Source organism: Scyliorhinus canicula, chromosome 17, assembly GCF_902713615.1.
Source record: "Scyliorhinus canicula chromosome 17, sScyCan1.1, whole genome shotgun sequence".
In the NCBI taxonomy this organism is placed as follows: Eukaryota; Metazoa; Chordata; class Chondrichthyes; order Carcharhiniformes; family Scyliorhinidae; genus Scyliorhinus; species Scyliorhinus canicula.
This window is the reverse complement of record NC_052162.1, coordinates 116,540,871-116,564,642: the sequence shown is the minus strand read 5'-3', so window position 1 is coordinate 116,564,642 and position 23,772 is coordinate 116,540,871. Positions and strand designations below refer to the sequence as shown.

Below are 23,772 nucleotides of genomic sequence, written 5' to 3'. Positions count from 1 at the left end.
CTGCCAAATTAGTTTAAACCCTCCCGAAGAGTACTAGAAAACCTCCCCCCCAGGATATTGGTGCCCCTCTGGTTCAGATGCAACCCGTCCTGCTTGTACAGGTCCCACCTTCCCCAGAATGCGCTCCAATTATCCAAATACCTGAAGCCCTCCCTCCTACACCATTCCTGCAGCCACGTGTTCAACTGCACTCTCTCCCTATTCCTAGCCTCGCTATCACGTGGCACCGGCAACAAACCAGAGATGACAACTCTGTCTGTCCTGGCCCTTAACTTCCAGCCTAACTCCCTAAACTTGTTTATTACCTCCACACCCTTTTTCCTACCTACATCGTTGGTACCAATGTGCACCACGACTTCTGGCTGCTCACCCTCCCCCTTCAGGATCCTGAAGACACGATCAGAGACATCCCTGGCCCTGGCACCCGGGAGGCAACATACCTTTCGGGAGTCTCGCTCGCGACCACAGAATCTCCTATCTATTCCCCTAACCATTGAATCTCCTATTACTATTGCTTTTCTATGCTCCCCCCTTCCCTTCTGAGCCCCAGAGCCAGACTCAGTGCCAGAGACCTGGCCGCTGGGGCCTTCCCCCGGTAGGTCATCCCCCCCAACAGCATCCAAAACGGTATACTTGTTTTGAAGGGGAATGGCCACGAGGGATCCCTGTACTGTCTGCCTGTTAGTTTTCTTTCCCCTGACTGTAACCCAGCTACTCTTGTCCAGTACCTTTTGTGTGGCTACCTCCCTGTAACTCCTCTCTGTGACCCCCTCTGCCTCCCGGATGATCCGAAGTTCATCCAGCTCCAGCTCCAGTACCTTAACACGGTCTCTGAGGAGCTGGAGTTGGGTGCACTTCCCGCAGGTATAGTCAGCGGGGACACCAGTGGTATCCCTCACCACCCATATCCTACAGGAGGAGCATGCAACTGCCCTAGCCTCCATCCCCTCTTACTTTACAGAATTAGCTGCCCTGTGGACCAACTGGACCTCCGCCCTCCGGCTCTGCTCCCAGTCAGCTGTACTCTAAACTCCTGGTTCCCTTCACGCTCTTTGATAAATATAGGAAATTAAATGAAAGGAGTACCTTACTCCCTCCTCACCTAACTCCCTCAGTCACCAAACTCTCACTGTAGCACTCAAATGCTACAAAACCCATCGGGTGTTGGGACCCTCTCCTGAGATCTCATTGGCCAGAAGCCAGAGTAGTTTCTGGAAAAGGCGGAGAGGAAGGAGGATAAAAATAGATGTCCAAAGCACACCATATTTGAATTAGCAAAACAATCAGGGAAACTGCACTGAGACGGACAGACTGCTCAGAAATCCAGAAAGTTGGTTATCTCCGGATGAACATGGAGGGGAGGCTGTTAACACCACATCACATTTAGAACAACCATTTGAAATGCTAAATGGGGGCCAGAAATCGTCCGGAGATGCAATTATCAGGTCTGTTTCAAAGTATTTCTGTAGTTAATGTGATTATACGAACCATCCAGTATTCAATAAAACAAATCAATGTTAATATTAAGTTTTACATTTATCCAACTATCTGTTCTCTGTAAAAACAATTAACATATCAATACGACATCGGCCAGTACAACTGGTCATTGCAATGTACAATGGGAGAGAGACACGGACTCATTGGGACCTGCAGCATTCAGGCCCGAGCCTCTGTATGTCCCACATACATGTGAAACAAAGACTTTTTCTTAAAGTTCACCACAATCTCCAGGACTCAACTTTAATTCCCTCCAACACCAACTGTCAGAAAACTGAAGCAGAAACAGTAACAGCAGAATCCAACCCCATTATCACTTGTGAAGTTGTTCGTGTCTGAGTAAGTGCCAGGAAACAGAGAATTCCTTCCCACACACAGAGCAGGTGAACGGCCTCTTCCAAAAGTGAACTTGCTGGTGTCTCTGCAGGTTGGATGAGTATCTGAATCCTTTCCCACACTGAGAGCAGGTGAACGGCCTCTCCCCAGTGTGAATTCGCTGGTGTTTCCGCAGGTTGGATAACTCAGTGAATCTCTTCTCACACTGAGAGCAGGTGAACGGCTTCTCCCCAGTGTGAACTCGCTGGTGTGTCCGCAGTTTGAATGATTCACTGAATCCCTTCCCACACTGAGAGCAGCTGAACGGACTCGGATTCCCAGTGTGAACTCGCTGGTGTGTCCGCAGTTTGTTTGAATCACTGAATCCCTTCCCACATTGAGAGCAGGTGAACGGCCTTTCCCCAGTGTGAACTCGCTGGTGTGTCTGCAGGTTGGATAACTGAGTGAATCTCTTTTCACACTGAGAGCAGGTGAATGGCCTCTCCCCAGTGTGAACTCGCTGGTGTTTCTGCAGGTTGGAGGAATCACCGAATCTCTTCCCACACTGGGAGCAGGTGAACGGTTTCTCCCCAGTGTGAACTCGCTTGTGTCTCTGCAGATTGGATAACTCAGTGAATCCCTTCCCACACGGAGAGCAGGTGAACGGCCTCTCCCCAGTGTGAATTCGCTGGTGAGTCTTCAGGCCGGATAACCGAACGAATCCCTTCTCACACACAGAGCAGCTGAACGGCCTCTCCCCAGTGTGAATGCGTCGATGAATCTCCAGCTGAGATGGGGCACTGAATCCCTTCCCACAGTTACCGCATTTCCACGGTTTCTCCATGTTTTGGGTCTCCTTGTGTTTCTCCAGGGTGGACAATTGAAACCTTACCCACACACAGAACACTTGTACAGTCCCTCCCCGCTGTGAATGGTGTGATGTTTTTTCCAGGCTGTGTAACTGGTTGAAGCTCTTTCCACAGTCAGTGCTCTGGAACACTCTCACCTGCTTGTGTGTCCCAAGGAATCAAGTGATTCTGTCACATCAAGACGTAACATTTGAGATTTCTGTGTGTAATTCCTCCTCTTCTAACATCCTGGAAAAACAATTTACAAAAGTCATCACTGTCAGTGCAGGACAGAAATTAAACAGACAATTCTGCTTCCGATGGAACATTCTTCCCTCTCTCATTCCCCAAACGCTGTAAATCTCCATCCCACACACTCTCCCTCCATTCTCACTCTGCTGTATCTAATATTCACCCTCCCAATTCTCCTGAAGGTGCTGATTCAGGCTGATCAACAGATCTCTGCTCACTGGTTCCTGTCCTGGACACAGAGACCATAACAAATAGGAGCTGCAGTCAGCCATTAGGCCCATTAAACTTGCTGAACCCTTTATTGAGCTCAACTGCCAATCTCCTCAACACTATTTTCCCCACACTATCTTGGGTTAGGGTTAGGGTTAGGGTTAGGGTTAGGGTTAGGGTTAGGGTTAGGGTTAGGGATATCTTCACTATCTCAAAACCTGTCAATCTCGAAATGGAAAATACTTGCTGACAGACGTCTGGAGTAGAGAATTCCAAAGCTTCACCGCATCCTTGAATGAAGAATTCACTCCTCATCTTCACTTTCACTTAATTTTCCTACCTGTTCCCCATGACACTCAACTCCCTCATCAATCAGAAATCTGTCTAACTTCACGGCGCCGAGGACCCAGGTTTGATTCCGGCTCCGGCTCACGAATCTGCACATTCACCTCGTGTCTCCGTGGGTCTCATATCCACAACCCAAAGATGTGCCGTGCAGGTGGATCGGCCAAACTAAATTGCCCCTTAATTGGATAAAAAATGAATTGGGTACTTTTAAGTTCAAAAATGTTTTGGTCAGGGTGGGCAAGAGTCAAAATCCAATCCAGTGACTATCCACATGTGCTTCGTGTAAGGTTGTGGTCAATGCCCACCCCTCCACTTTTCATCCCAGTCCAGGAGGTGGAGACTGGGCTCCGGATGAGTAATGGCGGCCGCAGCTCCCAATATCCCCCATGCTGGAGAATTTGCTCCATCTGCCATGCGGGCAGATGGCCCGGAACTGCACATGTCCAAGGGGGAAAAAAAGACTGGGTACTTCAAATTAAAAAAAGAAATTTGTCTAACTCATCTTGAATATATTCAATGACCTCCAGACTCCACTGGCCCCTGAGGAAGAGAAATCCCGAGATTAACAACCCTCTGAGGTAACAGATTACTGAAAATATATGACGTAGTTATAGTTCAATATTACAATACGAGAAATAAAAATTATATGTACTGTACAGAACCATAAATAATATATCTAATCTGTACCATATAACAACACTCGACCTATCTCTGGCCGATATTAATTTATTGACCCTTAAATGTTCACTGATGCTCACTGAATCAAAAGGAGGGACTGTGGTGACCTAGCCAGCCTAGTTTTAAGCTCCATTAAAATTGGAAATCCGAAATTAAAGAAATTGACACTTTAAGTTAAACTAGTCAGCACCAGCAAATGGCCTGCTGGGAATTCGAACTTGGTCAAGTTCGAATATACAGACTCCGACATGTCTGGAACTGCCCTACCAACTCGCCATCAACAGATCATTGCACTCTATTCATTGCACAAGCCCATTGTCAGTGTCCCAGATCGAGCCAGACTCTTGTGCACCCAGAACAACAGGTTATGTGCCAGCAGACACCACAGAGGTGGACACCTGGGGGCGAAGCCCAGTCTCCTGTCAAGCAGACATCAAGAAACCCATCGGGTGTTGGGACCCTCTCCTGAGATCTCATTGGCCAGAAGCCAGAGTAGTTTCTGGAAAAGGCGGAGAGGAAGGAGGATAAAAATAGATGTCCAAAGCACACCAGCAGCAAAAACCTGATGTGGGAGATGACCCTGACCAACCCAGACTGACCAGAGAAGGAAGGAGGGAGGAAGCTGCCAGCGAGACTAACTTAGTGATGATGGACCAGAGAGGCTGGAGGATTGGATCTACAGTTCAATCCAATCACCTTTGGGGGTAGTAGAGCTGAATCCTGGATATTTCTTGTACACAAACTTGGGTTAATTTACGGATTAACTTTGTTCAATAAAGATTGTTGAACTTGTATTTTGCCCTTTGTTCTCCTCACTATTAAAAGACACCTGGGTAGAACTTTGATTAAAATACTGGTTGACATATCTGAGGTTTTCCAGATACAAAAGAATGCCCTATTGTTATTGCTCTTCCTCTCTTTCCCCTCTCCTGTACAGACAGGCTGCTTGTGGTGCCAGAAACTTGCCTCTGTTCATACTCCCCGGAGGAACCAGCCTCATCAGCCTCCAAAATGGAATACCGATTAGCGAGCGGGACCCCAGGAGACTCCTGAACTGTTTCATAGAATTTACAGTGCAGAAGGAGGCCACTCGGCCCATCGAGTCTGCACCAGCTCTTGGAAAGAGCACCCTACCCAAGGTCAACACCTCCACCCTATCCCCATAACCCAGTAATGGACACTAAGGACAATTTATCATGGCCAATCCACCTAACCTGCACATCTTTGGACTGTAGGAGGAAACCAGAGCACCCGGAGGAAACCCACGCACACACGGGGAGGATGTGCAGACTCCGCACAGACAGTGACCCAAGCCGGAATCGAACCTGGGACCCTGGAGCTGTGAAGCAATTGTGCTATCCACAATGCTACCGTGCTGCCCAAACTACCTGCCTCTTTCTCTTGGACTGCCTTGCAGTCACCCATTCCCTTCCTTCCTCAGGTTCCTTCAGCTGCGGTGTGACCACCTCTCTAAACATGCTATCCACGAGGCTCTCAGACTCGGGGATGCTCCACAGCCGCCGTTCCAGCTCTGATACCCGAGCTTCCAGGAGCTGCAGGTGGACACACTTCCTGCACACAATGCTGGTCCCGGGAACTGGAAATGAACCTGGATTCCCACATGGAGCAAGAGGACCAAACCATGGCTTTGTGCTCTCCTGCCATGAGTAAACCCTTTAAATTTAAAAATTTAAAAGAATACTATATATTTAAACAATAAATCAACAAAGTTCGTCCCCTTATTATGTGGAGACAGTGACGTAGTGGTATTGTTGCTGTATTAGTAATCCAGAGACCCAGGGTGATGCTCTGGGGACCTGGATTCGAATCCCACCAGGGCAGATGGTGGAATTTGAATTAAATAAAAATCTGGAGTTTAAAGTCCAATGATGACCATGAAGCCATTGTCAATTGTTGTAAAAACCCATCTGGTTCACTCATGTCCCTTAGGGAAGGAAATCTGTCATTCTTACCTGGTCTGGCGATCATGTGACTCCAGCCCCACAGTAATGTGGTTGTCTCTTACATGTCCTCAGGGATGGGCAATAAATGCTGGCCAAGCCAGCGATGCCCAGAACGAATAAAGTAAATATAAAACAATGACTTACAATTTAATATAGGATGAAAAATACCCACCAGGAATGGTGAATTTCCAGCTTCAGTGGGGGATATGAATCCTTTCCCACATTCCCTATATTTCCATTGTTTCTCCTTGCGGGTGTCTTTCTGCCTCTCAACATTCAATTCATTTGTTGAAGCCTTGTCCACACACAACTCGTGTTGGGTCTTTCCCTGCACCAATTCTTTATGTTTTCTTCAAGCTATATAACTGATTCAAGCTCTTTCCCATTCTGTGCTCTGGAACACTATCAGACAGAATAGACAAACGTTTATCCAACAATTAAAGGCTAATGAATAGAGCAGATCTGCAGCTGATGTTTGGTGTGAGGTTTCTGTCTGCAAATCCTCTCCTTCTGATATCCTGGAAAAGGAGTTTCAAAAATGTATCACTGTCAGTACAGGATAGAAATTCAGAACAGACAATTGTAGTTTCTCAGGAACATTCTTTCCTCTCTCATTCCCCAAATGGTGTAAATCTCCATCCCACACACTCTCCCTCCATTCTCACTCTACTGTATCTAATATTCACCCTCCCAATTCTCCTGAAGGTGCTGATTCAGGCTGATTGACAGATCCCTGCTCACTGCTTCCTGGCCGATATTAATTTATTGTCTCCTTCAACGCCAGCCACCTGCTGGGGAAACCAGAACCTTTAATTGTGTGAGAGCCTGAATCAGCCAATAGGAATCAGTCTACTCGGCGGTGACATCACTGCATTGCAGTGCGCAGGCTCGGCGCAGGAGCCCCGCTGGGTCCCCACTCATTGTTGTGCCTCCTCGAGACAACGTTTCCAGGCAACCGGGGGACATCTCCGGCCAGAGCGAGAAGCCGCTCGCCGGCCTCCCCTCCCCCACCCGGCAAGCGACTACGCATGTCCAAGGGAGAGGGGGAACTGAGCATGGACGAAGGAGTCCCCACCACCTGACCGTTCAGCATTGGTGTTGACCAATGGGAAGAGTTGGACGACCAGAAGGACTCTGGTCCTGTAACCAATGAGAGTGATTGAAGATTGAGCTTCACACAGAATGAAACATCGTCCTGTCTCTAACATCTGTGAGTAAAACACTTTCTTTTCTCCCCCTTTCCATTTCTTTTCTCATTCTCACCTTCAATTGGTCACTTGCAGCAACTGAAGGGAAAGGAAGTGAAACCAGGGAGGGTGCAGACTCTGGAAAGGCAGACTCTGGAAAGGTTGGCCCAGGTCTGTCTCTCTCTCTCTCTCTTAAAGACATTGACACCCTTTGCTCCCTCAGCTTGACACATTTATTTGTCTGGCTAAAAGGATGGTCTCTTTCCTAATGTTCACAATTAAAGTGCTGATTTCCCCCAAGATGGCTGACATTTAAGGTGATAGTAAATTAGTAAATTAATATCGGACAAAGATAATCATAATGTTTATTGTTGTCACAAGTAGGCTTACATTATCACTGCAATGAAGTTACTGTTAAAAGCCCCTAATTGTCACACTCCGGTGCCTGTTCGGGTACACTGAGGGATAATTCAGAATGTCCAAATCACCTAACAAGCATGTCTTTCAGGACTGAGAGGAAACGGAGCACCGGAGGAAACCCCACAGACATGGGGAGAACGTGCAGACTGCACACAGACAGTGGCCCAAGCCAGAAATCGAACCGGGGACCCTGGAGCTGTGAAGCAACAGAGCTAAACACTGTGTTACTGTGCCACCCCGTATGATATGTATAGTGTTGTTATATGGTATACATTTGATATATTATTCAGGGTTCTGTAATAACGCACATTTATTATTATTTCTAGCTGTGTAATATAATATAGTAACTACGTTATATATTTCCAATAATCTCTTCCATCGGATGGTTGTTAGTCTCTGGATTTCTCTTCCACAGGGACCAGTGGAGGCTGGGGTCATTGAATATTTTTACGGATGAGTTGAATAGATTTCTGAGTAATGACGTTTATGGGGAACAGGTGGGAAAATGGAAAGAAGGCTGAGATGAGGAGGGATTTCTTCATTCGAGGGTGTGGTGAAGCTTTGGAATTCTCCACTAAAGAGGACTGTGGAGCCTCAGTCATCAAGTATTTTCAACACAGATATTGATAGGTTTCTAGATATTGAACATATCAAGGGATATGGGGGATAGTGTGGGGAAATGATGCTGAGGTAGATCGGCTCGATGGGCCAAATGGCCGACTGCAACTCCGATTTGTTATGGTTTCCATGTCCAGGACAGGAAGCAGTGAGCATGGATCTGTTAATCAGCCTGAATCAGAACCTTCAGAAGAATTGGGAGGGTGAATATTAGATACAGCAGAGTGAGAATGGAGGGAGATTGTGTGGGGTGGAGATTTACAACTTTTGGGGAATGAGAGAGGAAAGAATGTTCCAGAGAAACTACAGAGGGTAAGATTCTATAAAAACAAAGGATAACAGTTCAGTTTGTAAAATATTACAAACAGACTAACTGCATATACAAATTAAAATGAATAACACAACATAGATGACATAGAACTCCTATAGTGCAGAAGGCCATTCGCCCCTCAAGTCTGCACTTAGCCTCAGAAATAACCCTTCACTAAAGCCCACTCCCCATCCTATCCTCGTAACCCGGTGCATTAATCATGGTCAACCCACCTAACCTACACATCTTGGACATTAAGGGGCAATTTAGTGTGATCAATCCACTTTAGCTGCACATCTTTGGACAATGGGAGGAAACTGGAGCACCCGGAGGAAAAACACAAAGATACAAGGAGAATATGCAAACTCCACACAGACAGCCACCTATGGCTGGAATTCAACCTGGGTCCTTAGCGCTGAGGTAGCAGCATTAACCATTGTGCCTTACCCCTGCCCTAAGTTGAATTGAATTCATGGAAAGCCCAGGAGGCGCAAGTCAGTCACATTGGAGCCGATGTATTTGAGATAGGAGTCCCATACTTTACCCAATGCATCAGACTCCGAATGAATTACAGACATGAAAAATTGCGTGGAGATGCATTCCATAATCAGCCTCTGCCTGTTTTAGATCGAGGGAGAACTGACTGGTCTGCTTCTGTATTGAGCCAGATGAATGTTGGCTCCATCCTAACCCAATCCCTTATGAACCTAAGACGAGAGGCCGATTGATGAAGCCTGATTTTTGGGAGACCCTGCCCTCCCTTAGCTCCTGGTGATTGGAGCTGAACAAACTTGAGGTGAGGTTTCATTTTGTTCCAGGTAGAGTTATAGCTGTTTACAGCATGGAACCAGGCCCTTCGGCCCAGCTTGTCCATGCTGCCCAGTTTCTATCACTAAGCTAGTCCCACTTGCCAGGATTTAGCGCATATCCCTCCATACCCACCCTGCCCATGTAACTGTCTAACTGCTTTTTGAAGGACAAAATTGTACCCGTCTCTACCACTGCCTCTGGCAGCCATTCCAGATGCTCACCACCTTCTGTGTGAAGGAATTTACCCTATGCTCTCTTTTGTATCTCTCTCCTCTCTCCTTAAACCTATGCCCTCTAGTTCTAGACTCCTCTATCTCAGGGAAAATGTTGACTGTTTACCTTATCTATGCTCCTCATTATTTTATAGACCTTTATAAGATCACACCGAAGCCTCCTACGCTCCAGGGGGAAAAGTCCCAGCCCACCCAGCCTCTCCTTTTAACTCAGACCATCAAGTCCTGGCAGCATCCTGGTAATTCTCTTCTGCTCTCTTTCTCGTTTAACAATATATTTCCCATAATAGGCTGAGTTTTCTGCACTAAGGTTATGTCGACTTTCTCCCTAAGAAAGGAGAGGATCTTTTTCCTTCTGATAGGGTGTTTGATGCCCCGTACATTCCCTGAGAAAATTTGCAGATTAACTGCCGCTATTAGTTAGGCGACAGAGAGAACAGGAACAGATTTTCACACCACAATCGGGCGTGCGCCATTACCCCCTCCTCCAACTCACTTTACACTAGAGGCACCAAAGTTTCCCCAAACTGCTCCTTTCACGGATAAAAGCACCGTCTGCACCAGAGTAAGATAAAGTTAACAACACATAAATCCTCCCATAATAACAAAAATACAGAAGAATCACCACCACAATAGGTCCATGGGGACATTCCTCAATAAGACTGAGGACCCGGAGGATTAACCCCACGGCCAGACTGTCGTTACCCTCAGGATACCATCTCCAAAATGAGGGGAAGAAAAGAAGGGCCAACAAGGGAATGGAGATCAATTGTCCCTCCCACATTTTAGACCCACCTGTGAAGACCTGCATCCACCACCACCCCCCCTTCGGCAATGGCACCACTCGGTTCTGCCATGATTAACGCTCAGATAATATAAGAAAGACGACGGATAATCAGCACACGGCACGTCTACCATAACTGAGAAAAGATAATACGAGTCCCTGTAACACTCGAGGAGAAGATGACATTCAATCGGTGCTCAGAGAATAACAACTCCCTTCAACAGGATAAAAGATAACAAATTCAGACAACAACACCATGATGGGGAAAGAGTCCGGATTAGAGCCTGAGTTAAATTGTTTTTACAGGATATTAGATGAGGAGGAATTACAGACAGAAATCTCAAACTTAGAACATAGAACAGTACAGCACAGAACAGGCCCTTCAGCCCTCGATGTTGTGCCGAGCCATGATCACCCTACTCAAACCCACGTATCCACCCTATACCCGGAGCACCCGGAGGAAACCCACGCACACACGGGGAGGACGTGCAGACCCCGCACAGACAGTGACCCAGCCGGGAATCGAACCTGGGACCCTGGAGCTGTGAAGCATTTATGCTAACCACCATGCTACCGTGCTACCGTGCTGTCACATCTCGATCTGACAGAGTCTCTCAATTCCTTGGAACTGAATATCACCGGCCTTTGAATCTGGAAGAAGAAATGTTTGTCTTTTCTGTCGGATTCAAAAGATTTTAACCATCAACTGCAAATCATCACTCCAAATCCTTGCCCTTTAAGGATTTAGCGAAGACCAAGGCAGTAGTCGGATTATCGAAAGACTTGACGGATTGTCGGATACAATTTTCAGGGTCACTGGATAAAGCGACGTAATTCACTCCCGCAGCCTTGAGTTCCCTTCAAACTTCATCAAAGCCTCGATGCTTCGTTTGTGTGGCTGCCGAAAAGTCCTGGAAGAAGGAAATCCTCATTCCCTCATGGAGCCAGGTCCCACCTCACCTGAACCGTCTCCAGGACCTTCTGCTGATCTTTCAAGTTGTGGAAGGGAATGATTCCAGGCCTGGGATGAAAACTATCCCTCAGCCTCAAAGATAGGATCCGATGCCCTTTCTAATTTGAAACACCCAGGCTTCACATCCAGCTGGAGAAAACATGGCAGCCGGTCCTCAAAGAACCTTACGGGAGCCTTACCCTCCACACCTTCTGGCAGGCCGACTACTTGGATGTTCTTTCTCTGACCCTCGGTTCTCTAAGTTCTCCAGGAGTCCACCCCCACACTCAGCCGGTTTTCCAAGGATTAAATTCTTGCCTCCGCCGAGGAGGCATCTTGCTCAATGTTCACGATTCTCTCCTCCGGATCATCGAGCCTCTTCATGGTGTTTTACAGCTCGGCCTCATAAGCTCACATATATTGAGTCAGCTCACTCAGCCTCTAGTCAGTAACACAGAGAATGTAGCTGACATCGATCAGCCAATGGTCCCACAGAATAGACAAGCAGGCTTGATGGGCTGAATGGCCAACTGCAGATCCTATTTGTTATGATCTCCTGTTTCCAGGACAGAAAAAAGTGATCATGGATCTGTCAATCAGCCTGAATCAGCACCTTCAGGAGAATTGGGAGGGTGAATATTAGATACAGCAGAGTGAGAATGGAGGGAGAGTGTGTGGGATGGAGATTTACAGCTTTTGGGGAATGAGAGAGGAAAGAATGTTCTCGAGGAACGAGAATTGTCTGTTCTGAATTTCTATCCTGTACTGACAGTGATGTCTTTTGTAAATTGTTTTTACAGGGTATTAGAAGAGGAGGAATTACAGACAGAAATTTCAAATGTCACGTCTCAATCTGACAGAGTCTCTCAATACCCTGGAACTGAATATCATCGGCCATTGAATCTGGAATGATAAATGTTTGTCTTTTCTTTCGGCTTCAAAAGATTTTAACCATCAATGTGACTGGAAAAGCACCGAGACACACACACCCGCGTGAGAGTGTTCCAGAGCACTGACTGTGGGTAGAGTTTGAACCAGTTACACAGCCTGAAAAAACATCACACCATTCACAGCAGGGAGGGACCGTACACGTGTTCTGTAACTGATTGTCCGACCTGGAGAGACAAGAGGAGACCCAAAACATGGAGAAACCATGGAAATGTGGAGACTGTGGGAAGGGATTCAGGACCCCATCTCAGTTGGAAGTTCATTGGCGCAGTCACACTGGGGAGAGGCCGTTCACCTGCACTTTGTGTAGGAAGGGATTCATTCAGTTATCCAGCCTGAAGAAACACCAGCGAATTCACTCAGAGGAGAGGCCGTTCACCTGCTCTCAGTGTGAGAAGGGATTCGCTCAATCATCGAACCTGCTGAAACACCAGCGAGTTCACACTGGGGAGAGGCCGTTCACCTGCTCTCAGTGTGGGAAGGGATTCGCTCAATCATCGAACCTGCTGAAACACCAGCGAGTTCACACTGGGGAGAGGCCGTTCACCTGCTCTCAGTGTGAGAAGGGATTCGCTCAGTTATCCAACCTGCGGACACACCAGCGAGTTCACACTGGGGAGAGGTGGTTTACCTGCTCTCAGTGTGGGAAGGGATTCGCTCAATCATCGAACCTGCTGACACACCAGCGACTTCACACTGGGGAGAGGCCATTCACCTGCTCTCAGTGTGAGAAGGGATTCGCTCAGTTATCCAACCTGTGGACACACCAGCGAGTTCATACTGGGGAGAAGGCGTTAACCTGCTCTTAGTGAGAGAAGTGATTCAGATATCCATACAGCCTGCGGGAACACTAGCGAGTTCACACCTGGACGAGGCCATTCACCTGCTCTGAGCAGGGGAGACATTCAATGATCCGTCCCAACTATGGAGACACTAGCGAGTTAATTCTGGGGAGAGATCATTCATCTGCTCTCCATGTGGGGAGGGGTTTTGTGATAAACCGCACCTGTTGTGACTCCAACAAGTTCACAATAAATTCCAGATGTTGGCTCCGTTGTTATTGTTTCTGCTCTCACTGACATCCAGGACTGCATTTTGTTCATTCTGACATCTGGTGAATGGTGATGATTGGAGGGTTTCTTTCTGCTGGACTGGCCGGTCTAACACCTCTGCCTCCGGTGGGCTGACCATTTCTGAGCCTCGTTGTGATTACCTGGTTCCAAGTTTGACGAGGAGCACAGAATGAAAAGGTGTTTGCACGTTGGAAGATATTTAGTTCCAAAAGCAGCCACGTTGCCATGAAGATGGGCTATGGTGGTTACAGGGTTCTTTTGCCTAATTTATCTGAGTGTTTCTCGCAGAAGGAAACTGTCATGGTGTGAGGGGCAAGTTGTCTGGGGTAGATTGGGAAATTACAATAAACATATCACTGAAAGTGGCAATGCAGGTGGATAAGGTAGCTAAGGAGGCAGACGGCATGCTTGGCTTCATTGGTCGGGGCATTGAGTATAAAAATTGGTAAGTCATGCTGCAGCTGTACAGAACCTTAGTTAGGCCACACGTGGAATATTGCCGACAATTCTGGTCACCACATTACCAAAAGGATATGGAGGCTTTGGAGAGAGTATAGAGGAGGTTTACCAGGATGTTGCCTGGCCTGGAGGGGATTAGCTATGAGGAGAGGTTGGATGAACTCGGATTGTTTTCACTCGAGCGACGGAGGTTGAGGGACGACCTGATAAAAGTTTACAAAATTATGAGTGGCATGGACAGTGGATAGTCAGAAGCTTTTTCCCAGGTTGGAAAAGTCAATTACCAGGTGACACAGGTTTAATGTGCGAGTGGCAAAGTTTTAAAAAACATTTTTATTGAGGCATTTATGCTTTTTTAATAAAATTTTTTACAGAAAATATAAAACATAACGACAAACAATGAAATGCAACAAAATAACCCATAATAACTGTAACACCCCCAGACCGTATTGACGCATGTATCACATCCCCCACCCCCCCAACCCCAATGAACAACAAAAGAACTTAAAAATAAATTCAAATTAAATAAACAAATACAGTCATCGTCCGCCCCCCCCCCCCCCCCCCCCACCTTTTCCCTCCCTCTTCTCCCCCTCCCCCCCGGGTTGCTGCTGCTACTGTCCCCGTACCCTATCGTTGAACCAGAAAGTCGAGAAAAGGTTGCCACCGCCTAAAGAACCCTTGTACCGACCCTCTCAGGGCGAATTTGACCTTCTCTAGCTTAATGAAACCCGCCATGTCATTGATCCAGGTCTCCACGCTTGGGGGCCTTGCATCCTTCCATTGTAGCAAGATCTTTCGTCGGGCTACTAGGGACGCAAAGGCCAGCACACCGGCCTCTTTCGCCTCCTGCACTCCCGCTCCACCCCAACCCCAAAGACCGCGAGTCCCCATCCTGGCTTGACCCTGGATCCCACCACCCTCGACACCGTCCTCGCCACCCCCTTCCAGAACTCCTCCAGTGCAGGGCATGCCCAGAACATATGGGCATGGTTCGCTGGACTCCCCGAGCACCTGACACACCTGTCTTCACCCCCAAAGAACCTACTCAACCTCGTCCCAGTCATGTGGGCCCGGTGCAGCACCTTGAATTGGATGAGGCTAAGCCGCGCACACGAGGAGGAAGAATTAACCCTCTCCAGGGCATCAGCCCATGTTCCATCTTCGATCTGTTCCCCCAGTTCCCCCTCCCACTTAGCTTTCAGCTCCTCTGCTGACGCCTCCTCCGCCTCCTGCATAACCTTGTAGATATCAGATATCTTCCCCTCTCCGACCCAGACCCCCGAAAGCACCCTGTCACTCACCCCCCTCATGGGAAGCGAAGGGAATCCCTCCACCTGCCGCCTAGCAAATGCCTTTACCTGCAGATACCTGAACATGTTCCCCGGGGGGAGCCCAAATTTCTCCTCCAACTCCCCCAGGCTCGCAAACCTCCCATCAATAAACAGGTCCCTCAGCTGTCTGATGCCCGCTCTGTGCCAACCCTGAAATCCCCCATCAATGTTCCCCGGGACAAACCTATGGTTCCCCCTTAACGGAGCCTCCATTGAGCCCCCCACTTCTCCCCTATGTCGCCTCCACTGCCCCCAAATCTTGAGGGTAGCCGCCACCACCGGACTCGTGGTATACGTCGTAGGAGGGAGCGGCCACGGCGCCGTTACCAGGGCCTCCAGGCTTGTATCTCCACAGGACGCCCTCTCCATCCGTTTCCATGCTGCCCCCTCCCCCTCCATTACCCACTTGCGCACCATCGACACATTGGCCGCCCAATAATACCCCGAGAGATTGGGTAACGCCAGCCCCCCCCATCTCTACCCCGCTCCAAGAAGACCCTCTTCACCCTCGGGGTCCCATGCGCCCAAACAAAGCTCATGATGCTGCTAGTCACCCTTCTAAAAAAGGCCCTAGGGATAAAGATGGGCAAACACTGAACAAGGAACAAGAACCTTGGGAGAACTGTCATTTTGACGGACTGCACTCTACCCGCCAACGATAGCGGCACCATGTCCCACCTTTTAAATTCCTCCTCCATCTGTTCCACCAGCCTGGTAAAATTAAGCTTATGGAGAGTCCCGCAACTCCTGGCCACCTGCACCCCCAGGTATCTGAAACTCTTCACTGTCCTCTTAAATGGGAGTCTCCCAATTCCCTCCTCCTGATCACCCGGGTGTACTACAAATACCTCACTCTTGCCTAAATTTAACTTATAGCCCGAGAAGCCCCCAAATTCCGCTAACAGCTCCATCACCCCCCGGCATTCCCCCCCTTCTGGATCCGCCACATACAACAGCAGGTCGTCCACATACAGTGATACACGATGTTCCCCCCCACCCCGCACCAGACCCCTCCATCTCCCTGACTCCCTCAACGCCATAGCCAAAGGTTCAATCGCCAGTGCAAAGAGCAAGGGGGACAGGGGGCACCCCTGCCTGGTCCCACGGTAGAGCCTAAAGTACTCCGATCTCCTTCCATTGGTAACTACACGTGCCATCGGAGCCGCGTAGAGCAGCCTCACCCATTTGATGAATCCCTCCCCGAATCCGAACCGCTCCAGCACCTCCCACAGGTACCCCCACTCAACTCTATCAAACGCTTTCTCCGCATCCAGCGCCACCACTATCTCCGCCTCCCCCTCCACTGCCGACATCATAATAACATTTAGCAGTCTCCGCACATTCGTGTTGAGGTGCCGTCCCTTGACAAATCCTGTCTGATCCTCATGTATCACCCCTGGCACACAGTCCTCTATCCTGGTGGCCAGGATCTTCGCCAGCAACTTAGCGTCAACATTGAGGAGCAAGATAGGCCTGTATGATCCACACAGCAAGGGGTCCTTATCCCGCTTCAGGATCAGAGAGATCAGTGCCTGCGACATCGTCGGCGGCAAAGCACCCCCCCTCCCATTGCCTCATTGAAGGCTCGCACCAACAGGGGGCCCACCAGATCCGCATACTTTTTATAAAATTCCACCGGGAACCCGTCCGGCCCCGGCGCCTTTCCTGACTGCATTTGTCCAATCCCCCTGACTAGCTCCTCCAACTCTATCGGCGCCCCCAGCCCCTCTACCAGCTCCTCTTGAACCCTTGGGAACCATAGCCTGTTCATGAAGCTCTCCATTCCCCCTCTCCCCATCGGAGGTTCTGACCGGTACAGTTCCTCGTAGAAGTCCCTAAAGACCCCATTTACTTCTGTCCCCTTCTGCACTACATTCCCACCCCTATCCGTCACTCCACCAATTTTCCTAGCCGCATCTCGCCTGCGGAGCTGATGCGCCAACATCCTGCTCGCCTTCTCCCCATACTCATATACCGTGCCCTGCTACCTCCTCCACTGTGTCTCTGTCTTTCTGGTGGTCAACAAGTCAAATTTGGCCTGCAAACTACGCCGTTCCCCCAGCAACCCCTCCTCCGGTGCCTCCGCGTATCTCCTGTCCACATCCAGGAGCTCCCCCACCAGTCTCTCCCTCTCCTTCCTCTCCCTCCTTTCCCTATGGGCCCGGATGGAGATCAGCTCCCCCCGGATCACTGCTTTCAGAGCCTCCCAGACCATCCCCACCCGGACCTCCCCCGTGTCGTTGGTATCAAGATACCCCTCAATACTTCCCCGGACCCTCCTACACACCTCCTCATCAGCCAACATCCCCACATCCAGGCGGCAGAGCGGGCGCTGGTCCCGCGCCTCCCCCATCCCCAGATCAACCCAGTGCGGAGCATGGTCTGAAATCGCTATGGCCGAATACTCTGCATCCTGCACCTTCGGGATCAATCCCCTGCTCACGATGAAAAAATCTATTCGGGAATAGACCCTATGGACATGGGAGAAAAAGGAATACTCCCGCGCTCTCGGCCTCCCAAACCTCCAGGGATCCACCCCTCCCATCTGGTTCATAAACCCCCTCAGTACTTTGGCTGCCGCCGGTCTCCTACCCGTCCTTGAACTGGACCGGTCCAGTGGGGGATCCAGCACTGTGTTAAAGTCTCATGATCAGGCCCCCTGCCTCCAGGTCCGGAATGCGGCCCAACAAGCGCCTCATGAAGCCGGCATCATCCCAATTTGGGGCATATACATTAACCAGCACCACCTTCTCTCCCTGCAGCCTACCCTTCACCATAATATATCTACCCTCCTTGTCCGACACCACCTCAGCCGCCTCGAACGCCACCCTCTTCCCCACCAGAATTGCCACCCCCCGGTTCTTCGCGTCCAATCCTGAGTGAAAAACTGCCCCACCCACCCCGTTCCTCAGACGAACCTGGTCCGCCACCTTCAAGTGGATCTCCTGGAGCATAGCCACGTCCGCCTTCAGCCCCTTCAGATGAGAAAATACCCTGGTTCTCTTAACCGGCCCATTCAGCCCCCTCACGTTCCAGGTAATCAGCCAGATCAGAGGGCAACCTGCCCCTCTCCCCCGCCGGCTAGCCATAGCTTATCGACTGCTCGCCCCAGGCCAGCTCGCCCCGCCTGACCCGTTCCCCATGGCGATAACGCCTCTCCTCTACCCCCCCGGCACACGCCAGCTCCTTCCTGGCCATTCCAGCAGCAACCCGGTATCCCCCCCACACCCCCAGGCTAGGACCCCTCCTAGCCGCGACGCACCCTCCATGGTACATCCGTGAGTCAGCTGACTTCTGCTGACCCAGCAGCTCCTGCCAAAACTCATCTCCTCCCGGCATGGGGTCATCCCCCTCTTTCCACACCTCCTTGGCACCGCTTCAGCGCGGGAAAGAAAACCAGTAGAGGCCATGCCCCCACCTCCAGCTCCGCCCCGCAGCGCGGACAACCAGAGAAAAGCCCGCGCTTTCACACTGCCACACCCCACCCTTCTGACGCAGCTCCTCAAAATCCAGTTTCACCCCAACCCCCAGCCCCGTACAGACGAGAACATATAAAGCACATACCCCCAACGTTCCCCACATACCCCACACCCATACCCAACAGACAAACCCACCCGGAAACAGAGCAAAAAGAAAACCAGCATAAAAAAAACACGTGTCAAAATTGAAGAACAGCAACAGCGAAAACAGCAACGGCCATAGTGTGTCCCCAGACCCTAGTTCGAGTTCTGCTTCTCTGCCTGTCCAAAGGCCCACGCCTCCTCCGGGGACTCGAAGTAATGGTGCCGGTCCTTGTATGTCACCCACAGATGCGCAGGCTGCAGCATTCCAAATCTGACCTGCTTGGCATGCAGCACCGCCTTCGTCCGGTTGAACCCGGCCCGCCGCTTTGCCACCTCCGCACTCCAGTCCTGGTAGATTCGCACTACCGAGTTCTCCCACTTGCTGCTCCTCTCTTTCTTGGCCCAGCGCAGCACACACTCCCGGTCACTAAATCGATGGAACCGCACCAGCACCGCCCGCGGGGGTTCATTTGCCTTAGGCCTCCTGGCCATCACTCTGTGAGCTCCCTCAAGCTCCAGGGGCAAATGGAAGGACCCCGCTCCCATCAACGAGCTCAACATCGTGGTCACGTACGACGGGAGATCCAGCCCCTCCGCCAACCCAGGATCCTCAAATTCTTTCGCCTCGTGCGAACGTCCAGCTCCTCCAAGCGGTCTTGCCACTTTTTGTGAAGTGCCTCGTGCAACTCCACTTTCCCCACGAGGACCACGGCCTCCTCCTCCCGCTCAGCGGCCTGCTGCTGCAACTCCCTAATGGACACCTCCTGGGCCGCCTGAGCCCCAAGCAGCTTGTTGGTAGTCGCATTCAGGGAGTCCAGCAACTCAGCCTTCAGCTCCGCAAAACAGCGCAGAAGAGAGGCCTGCTGCTCCTGCGCCCACTTCCACCAGTCCTCGGGTGTTCCGCTGGCCGCCATTTTGTCCTTCTTCCCCCGCTTATCTTGGGGAGCTGCTGCAGCTTTTTCCTTTGCCCCACTCCGGGTGAGCACCATAAATTATGGGGAATGCTCCTCACGACACCTTTCCCCACCGGGATTTGTCGAGACAGCGCCGTTTGGGGCCCTCAAATCGGCCCAAAAGTCCTTAAGTAGCGGGAGCTGCGGCTTAGCCGCAACTGCAAAGCCGATTTTCTGACCGCTCCACTCCTAACCAGGCCAGCCACCGGTGGAGAATCTGAGAAGGAGTGTTCCCACACGGGGAAAAGTCCAAACAGCACCACTACAAGCCCTTAAAAGAGCCCCAAAGTCCGAAAATAGTGGGAGCCACTGAACGTGCGGCTTAGCTCCGCATCACCGCTACCGGAAGTCCGTCTCCGCTTCTTCAATGGCCTTGGTGAGATCTTTTCACCGTTCTTCCCTCTGCTGCTAGAATTCAGCTTTCATAAAGGCCCTCGGGTCAGCTTGAGACCTATAAGCTGGCCCTTCCCCCGCTTGCATGCTTGCAGAGGCTTTTGTTTGCTGCTGCTTCAGACAAATCTTGCACTGTTTCTGAGGGTCTGATAACAAAGAAACATCCTATTCCTGGGGGAAAATACTCCTTGAACATTCACCCACGCCTTTTCATCGAAATTCCAACCCGTGCTGCCAAAAAAAGAGCTCTTTTCTGCAACCTTAGGCAGGAGCTGCCTCTGTGTGATCACTCACTCCATGATGCACACCGGAAGTCTCGGCATTTATGCTTTTATAACAATAAGCGATACAAATACAAATGTAAACATAGTTCAGTGCGTAAACATCCCTCCATCCCCCACTGCTCCCACCTATTCTAGACACAAAATAGCCGAACTCCGCCCTATCCCATCACCGCTCCCCCCCCCCCCCTTTATTGCCTCTGTTGACAGTTTAGTTTTCTCTGAAGAAGTCGATAAACGGCTGCCACCTGCGAATGAACCCTAACGTTGATCCTCTCAGGGCGAACTTAATTTTCTCAAGTCTAAGAAACCCGGCTATGTCGCTAACCCACACCCCTGATTTTGGGGGCTTCGAGTCCCTCCATGCTAACAATAGCCATCTCCGGGCTACCAAGGAGACAAAGGCCAAGACGTCAGCCTCTCTCGCCCCTGAACTCCTGGAACTTCCGAAACTCCAAAAATCGCCACCTCTGGACTCGGCGCCACCCTTGTTTTTAGCACAATGGACATGACATCCGCAAATCCCTGCCAGTGTCCCCTAAGCTTCGGGAATGCCCAAAACATGTGGTCATGGTTTGCAGGCCCTCCTGCTCACTTCACACACTATCCTCTATCCCAAACAACTTGCTCATCCGGGACACCGTCATGTGTATCCGATGAACCACCTTGAATTGTATCAGGCTGAGCCTGGCACATGGTGAGGACGTGTTGACTCTGTTCAGAGCATCCTCCCACAGACCTGCCTCTACCTCCCCTCACAACTCATCTTCCCATTTACCCTTTAGCTCACCTAACTGGGTTTCCTCCCACTCGATAAATTCTTTGTAAATTTCCGAAACCTCCCCCCCCCCCTCCCCCTCCCCAGAAACTACCTTGTCCTGTATCCCCTGTGGCGGTAGAAGCGGAAAGGTCGAAACCTGCCTTAGCGCAAAATCCCTTATCTGCAGATATCGAAACCCATTCCCTCCCGGCAACTCCTCCTCCACCAAATCCTCGAAACGTGGAATGCTTCCATCAATAACTCGATCCCCCAGCCTCTCAATCCCTGCTCTCTGCCACCTCCGAAGCCCCCCATCCGGCCTCCCCGGGACAAACCAGTGGTTCCACAAATTGGAGCCCACACCGACGCTCCCTCCACTCCCGTATGCTTCCCCCACTGCCCCCAAACTCTCAGAGCCGCCACTACCACTGGGCTTGTGAAGTACCGGGCTGGGAAGAATGGCAGAGGAGCCGTTACCAATGCCACCAAACGTGTGCCCTTCCATGATCCCACCTCTACCCACTCCCACACTGACCCTTCCCCGGCTACCCACTTCCTGATCATGGCTAGATTTGCTGCCCAGTAGTAGTTACTAAAGTTCGGCAGCACCCCGCCCCACCGGCTCCGCTCTAACAGCCCCCCCCCCCCAGCTCCGCTCTAACAGCCCCCCTCCCTGGCTCCGCTCTAACAACCCCCCCCCACCCTCGCTCTAACAGCCCCGCCCCCCAGCTCCGCTCTAACAGCCCCCCTCCCCAGCTCCGCTCTAACAGCCCCCCCTCCCCCAGCTCCGCTCTAACAGCCGCCCTCCCCCCCCCCCCCCCCGGCTCCGCTCTAACAGCGCCCCCCCCCCGGCTCCGCTCCAACAGCCCCCCCTCCCCCAGCTCCGCTCTAACAGCCGCCCTCCCCCCCCCCCACCCGGCTCCGCTCTAACAGCGCCCCCCCCCCTCCCTCCGGCTCCGCTCTAACAGCCCCCCACCCCCTTGGCTCCGCTCTAATAGCCCCCCACCCCCCTGGCTCCGCTCTAACAGCCGCCCCCCCCCCCTCCCCCAGCTCCGCTCTAACAGCCGCCCCCCCCCCCCCCCCCCGGCTCCGCTCCAACAGCCCCCCCCCCCCTCCCTCCGGCTCCGCTCTAACAGCCCCCCACCCCCCTGGCTCCGCTCTAACAGCCCCCCCCCCCTCCCCCTCCGGCTCTGCTCTAACAGCCCCCACCCCCCCGGCTCCGCTCTAACAGCACCTTCTTTACTCGTTGTGTTTTACCCGCCCACACATAACCAGGAATCACCCTGTTCACCCGGTTAAAAAAGGCCTTTGGTATAAAAATAGGGAGGCACTGGAAAACAAACAGAAATCTTGGGAGGACCGTCATTTTACGGTCTGTACCCTCCCCGCCAGTGACAACGGGAGCATGTCCCACCTCCGAAAGTCCTCCTTCGTTGTTCGACTAACGGGGTCAAATTTAATTGATGTCACTGCCCCCATCCCTGTGCCACCTGAATTCCCAAGTAACGGAAACTCCCACCATTTTAAACGGCAGTTCCCCCAGTTTCCTCTCCTGCCCGCTCGCCTGGATCACAAAAACCTCGCTCTTACCCATCTTCAATTTGTACCCCGAGAACCGGCCAAATTCCCCCAAGATCCGCATAATCTTCCCCCATGCCCCCTAACGGGTCAGAAATGTATAGGAGTAGGTCGTCTGTATATAATGACCCTGTGTTCCACTGCATGGCCTCCATTCCCTCTATTACTTCTACATTCCCGATCGGGGCTCCCAACCCCTCAACTAACCCTTCCTCCACCTTCGGAAACTCCAACCCTTCCAGAAACTGTCTCATTCGCTCCACTCCAGCTGGGGGTTCCGACTCATACAGCCGACGAGAAAACTCCTTACACCCCCCATTCACCCCAGCTGGGTCCAAGACCATGTCCCCCCTCTGTCCTTCACTCTTCCTATCTCCCTGGCCACCTCCCTCTTCTTTAGCTGGTGTGCTAACATCCTATTGGCCTTCTCCCCATACTCAGAAACCGCCCCCCTCGCCTTCCTCAGCTGCCCCACCGCCTCCCCTGTGGGTAACAGACCAAACTCCATCTGCAGCTTCTGCCATTCCTTCAAGAACCCTGCCTCCGGGGCTTCAGAATACCTTCTGTCCACCTGGAGTATTTCCCTAACCAGCCTATTCATCTCTACCAGCTACACCTTCTCCCTATGAGCCCGTATCCAAATTAGCTCCCCCCTAACCACCGCCTTCAGCGCTTCCCAATCGTTGCTGCTGAAACCTCCCGTGTCATTTATCTCCAAATAATTCTGGATGGCCTCCCTCAGCCGCTCGCACACCCCCTCGTCCGCCAACAGTCCTACATCCAATCCATTGCAGTCGCTGACCTTACTCCTTGCTGACCTGTAGATCCACCCAGTGTGGGGCAGGGTGCGACACAAGAATTGCCAAATACTCGGTATCCACCACCCCCGCCAGCAAAGCCTTGTTCAAAATGAAAAAATCAATCCGGGAATACACTTTGTGCACATGGGGAAAAAAAAGAAAACTCCTTCGCTCTTGGCCATCCAAACCTTCACGGGTCCCCCC

General features: G+C 51.1%; 1 protein-coding gene and 1 pseudogene across 2 annotated transcripts in view; both read right to left on the bottom strand.

Moving 5' to 3' along the window:
- The window catches only part of LOC119951358 (zinc finger protein 229-like), a 394,086-nt gene extending 387,024 nt beyond the window's left edge, over window positions 1-7,062 (bottom strand). Inside the window, exons 1-2 of one of the 2 annotated variants that reach the window (XM_038774501.1) lie at window positions 6,901-7,062; window positions 6,285-6,630 (exon numbers count right to left, since the gene is read on the bottom strand). The gene's annotated coding sequence lies outside the window, so the exon portion shown is untranslated. The other variant, XM_038774499.1, reaches the window with a different exon arrangement.
- LOC119951545 overlaps window positions 1,979-23,772 on the bottom strand; it is a 43,945-nt pseudogene continuing 22,151 nt past the window's right edge.